Source organism: Plecotus auritus (genome assembly GCF_963455305.1).
Source record: "Plecotus auritus genome assembly, chromosome: 2".
NCBI lineage: Eukaryota > Metazoa > Chordata > Mammalia > Chiroptera > Vespertilionidae > Plecotus > Plecotus auritus.
The window spans coordinates 150,102,795-150,107,387 of NC_137771.1; the positions used below are offsets into that span (position 1 = coordinate 150,102,795).

Sequence of the window (4,593 nt, forward strand, 5' to 3'; positions counted from 1 at the left end):
AGCCCTGCCCCCACCACAGGTCACCCTCTGTGTGTGGGGTAACTGGTGGGGTGGGGGCCTTGGCCTGGCACTGCCCACATCCCCTGTCACCCACCTGGTTCCCCATTCACCATCAGGCAATGGGAGCCTACAGGCCAGGCGGAGGGACCAAGAGGTTGGCTGTTCAGCCCACTCGCCAGTCCCACCCCCCACCGCCACCCATTCTGGTTTCCTGTTTGCCACCGGGTGATGGGAGCCTGCGGGCCCAGGGGAGGGACTGAGAGGTCAGCCATTCCCACCCACTTGCTGCCCCCATCCCCGCCACGGATTGCCCTCTGTGTGGGGGGTGACTGGTGGGGCAGGGGCCTTGGCCTGGCATTGCCTGCATCCCCTGCCATCCACCCCAAGGTCCCCCGCCACCCATCCCAGGGTCTTTATTCGCCATCCAGCGATCGGAGCCTGCCAGCCTGGGGAAGGGACTGAGAGGCCAGCCGTTCTGCCCACTCACCAGTCCTGCCCCACACTGCCACCCACCCTGGTTTCCTGTTCGCCACCAGGTGATGGGAGCCTGCAGTCTGGGGGGAGGGACCGAGAGGTTGGCCTTTCCTCCCTTTCGCCGCCCCCAGCCCCACCATGGGTCACCCTCTGTGTGGGGGGTGACTGGTGGGGCAGGGGTCTTGGCCTGGCGCCACACACATGCCCAGCTACCCACCCCCAGGTCCTGTTCACCAGGTGATTGTCTGTGGAAAGGGACTGAGAGGTGGTCAGTGCACCTCAACAGTGACTAGTCGAGTGGTCTTTCTGGTCGTTCTGCCATTATGGTCACTGGGCTTTTATTATATAGGACTAGTGGCTCAGTGCACAAAATTTGTGCATTGAGGGGGGGTTCCCTCAGCCCACCCTGCACCCTCTCCAATCGGGGACCCCTTGGAGGATGTCTGACTGCCTGATCCCTGTGGGACTGGGCCTAAACCAACAGTCGGACATCCCTCTCTCAATCTGGGACCATGGCTCCTAACTGCTCACCTGCCTGCCTGCCTGATCACCCCTAACTGCCTCTGCCTGCCTGACTGCCCCTAACCCCTCTGCCTGCCTGATTGCCCCTAACTGTCTCTGCTTGTCTGCCTGATCGCCCCTAGCTGCCCTCTTCTGCCAGCCTGATCTCACCCGCAACTGCCTCTGCCTGCCTGATCTCACTCCTAACTGCCCTCCCCTGCTGGCCTGATCTCTCCCCCCAACTGCCCTTCCCTGTAGGCCTGGTTGCCCCCAACTACCCTTCCCTGCCAGCCTGATCTCGCCCCCAACTGCCCTCCTCTGATGGCCAATTTGGTTCTGATTGCTCAGTTTCTATGCCAGTCAGTGTCAAAAGCTGTGCCTCCTAGGCAGCCATTGGCTCCTCACACTTCACTCAGATTTGGTTCTGATTGGTCAGTTTCTATGCCAGCCAGCATCGAAAGCTCCGCCTCCTAGGCAGCCATTGACTACTCACAGTAGGCAGCATGGCAAGGTTGGAGGGCTGAGCCCAGAACAAGAGCAGGGACAGACCCCTGTGGAGTGGCACTTCTGGTCTGAAGGCAGCTCCGTTGAGTCCCTGTAGCACAGGTATGGTGCCCTGGATAAAGCCCACAGCCTGGTAGGGGGCACCTGCCAGGGCCATGCTCAGGAGGCCTTTCCTGCACCCTTGCTCTCCTGGCACAGTGGGGTTATGGGAGGTGGTTACATTGAGGCCGGCCTCCTTCACCAGCAGCTTGGTGTTCACCAAGTTCACATTCACATGATTAGAAGCGTCTTTGAGGAGGCCGACAATGACTGCGGGGCTCAGGCAGTTCCCGGCATTCTTCATGGATAAGCCGTGCATTACCACTTGGATGGTCCCTTTGGGGGACCCTGCCCAGGCTCACATCAGAGTCCCCAGAGCTTCTGCCAGGCCGATCCAAGGTTTGGTGTGTGGAGAGAAGGCGCTGGTAAGGGCCTGGGCATTCACGACCCCCGTGAGGGCTCTCCCCTTCACCATGTCTACAAACTGGACAGTGATCTCCTTGCAGCGGCTCTGCGCCTCCTTGGTGCTGGCACACAGGTGGGGGCAGCTGATGACATTCTCGTGGTCCACCAAGGCGCGGTCCTGAGGCGGCTCCTCCGTGAACACGTCCAACACTGCGCCCATGTACTGCCCGACTGCAGGGCCTGGAGCAGGGCGCCCTCATCCAGGATCCCTCCACGGGCACAGTTCACCACGCGGGCACGCCCTTCTTGCACAGGTGCTGTCGTTCAGCAGGCCTGTCATAGAGGGCAGGAGAGGGGTGTGCACACTGATGAAGTCACAGTGGGGCCAGATCTCCTCCAGGGGCAGCTGCTGAACACTGAGGGAGGCTGAGACCTCTGGTGAGATGATGGGGTCATACCCTACACTTCATTCCAAAGGACTGCATCCAGATAGCCACCTCTCTCCAATCCTCCCCAGGCCAAGAATTCCCAGGGTCTTTCCATTCAACTCAGTTCCCATAAACTTCTTTCGGTCCCATTTGCCATCCTTCATCAAAGCCATCGCCTGGGGAATCTGCCTGGGCAGACACATGATCATCCCACAGGTGAGCTCACTAAGACTGTTCCCATTGGGAGTGTTCATGACCAGGATGCCCTTCCTCGTGAAGGCCTCCAGATCCACATTGTCCACACTGGTGCAGGCCTTGCCCACCACCTGGAGCTTCTCTGCTGCGTTGATGACATCCACCATCACCTTGGTGGCCGAGCGGATGATAAGGCCTTTGCAGTCCTGCAGCTCAGCTATCAGCTCCTCTTTGCTCAGGTTCTGCTTCTCCACCACCTTCAGCCCTCCATCTTGCAGGATCTTGTGGCAGCAGGGGTCCAGACTGTCACTGATGAGCACTTTCTGTAGATTTGCGAAGGCCGTTGCTGTAGCCAGCCGAGGATCCACCGCTCTCCCTGTACAGAAACACCTCTAAGCCCCCAGATTTGGTTCTGATTGGTCAGTTTCTATGCCAGTCAGCATCTCTGGGCCTATCAACGGGGCCTGATCAGAAAGGCGGGGCTGATCAGCAGCCCTTGTGGAGTCCTGGAGAGAAATGGAGGCGAGGCTGCTGGCCAGACTGGGAGAGAAAGGGAGAGGCAAGTGCTGGTCAAAAGCTGCCACAGAGGCAACAGATCAGTCCCTGCTTCTCTCTTCAGGTCTCTCTCTGGCCCTGATTTGCAGCCCCCTCTGCAGTCAGTGCTGGGGCACCCGTACCTGCAGCAGAAGCAGTCAGTGCTTGGTTGCCAAGGCAACCCAGCCCTGACTTCCAGTCTGGTCAAGCTTCGGATCATAATGGTGTTACACCCTGGCTCTTTATTATGGAGATAGAGATTACAGTTTACATTCAATATTATTTTATATTAGTTTTAGCTGTACTGCATAGTATTAGACAATCATATCCCTTACAAAGTGGTCCACTCAATATTTCAAGTGCCTATCTAGCACTGTAAATAGTTATTACAATATTATTGACTATATTTCCTATGCTATACTTACATCTCTGTGACTATTTTTGTAACTACCAATCTGTATTTCTTAATCCCTTTACCTTTTTTAGCCATTCCCTTCTCTTCACCCCTCTTGCAAACATCATTCTTTTATTTGTTTCTATGAGTCTGTTTCAGTTTTGCTTATTTATTTTGCTTTTTAGATTGTATGTATCAATGAAATCACATAGTATTTGGCTTTCTCTGACTGATTTATTTTACTTAGTATATATAATACCATCTAGGTCCATCTCTCCTGTCTCAAATGGTAAGACTTCATTCATTTTTTATGGCTGAGTAGTTTTCCATTGTGCATATGTACTGCAGCTTTTTTACACACTTATCTATTGAGATGGGCACTTGGGTTGCTTCCATATTTTGGTTATTGTAAATAACGCTGCAATGAACATAAGGGTGCATGAATTCTTTTGAATTAGTGTTTTGGGTTTCTTCAGATATACTATATCCAGAATTAGAATTTCTAGGTTAAAAGGCAGTTACATTTTTACTTTTTTGATGTGACTCCATATTGCTTTCCACAATGACTGCATCAATCTGTGTACTCACCAAAAGTGTACGAGGATTTCCTTTTCTCCACATCCTCACCAACACTTGCTATTTGTTGATTTATTGATGATAGCCATTGTGACAGGTGGGAAGTGGTACCTCACTGTGCCTTAATTTGTTTTTCTCTAATGATTAGTGATGTTGAGCATCTTTTCATGTCTATTTGCCATCTGTATGTCCTCTTTGGAGAAGTGTCTATTCAGGTCTCTTGACTTTTCTTTAATTGGATTGTTTTTAAAGTATAGTTAATTTTATTGGATTTATTTATGCACACTTATATGCACATATATGTATGTATATACACTCATTTCCTACACACATATAGATATAAATATATTTAGTTGACAATCCAATTAGTCTAGGAAAGGTTTTGCCTTTATCTTATTTTACGGAATATTCAGATTAATGACAATACATGGAATCTTTCAGTTATTAATTATGTATATATAACATATATATTAATTACATAATATTATTATTAACACCTTACAGCATCTACAAGAATAAACTCAAAATGGATTAAAGATTGAA

The 4,593-nt window shown here is 51.5% G+C and overlaps 1 pseudogene across 1 annotated transcript; it reads right to left on the bottom strand.

Annotated features, from left to right (window-relative positions):
* Window positions 1–1,414: 1,414 nt before the first annotated feature.
* Window positions 1,415–4,095, bottom strand: LOC308241231 (D-3-phosphoglycerate dehydrogenase-like; annotated as a pseudogene). Its single transcript has 2 exons — window positions 4,005–4,095; window positions 1,415–2,922 (listed from the first exon to the last, which is right to left on the bottom strand). The product of its transcript is annotated as a D-3-phosphoglycerate dehydrogenase-like (transcript).
* Between the last annotated feature and the right edge of the window lie 498 nt (window positions 4,096–4,593).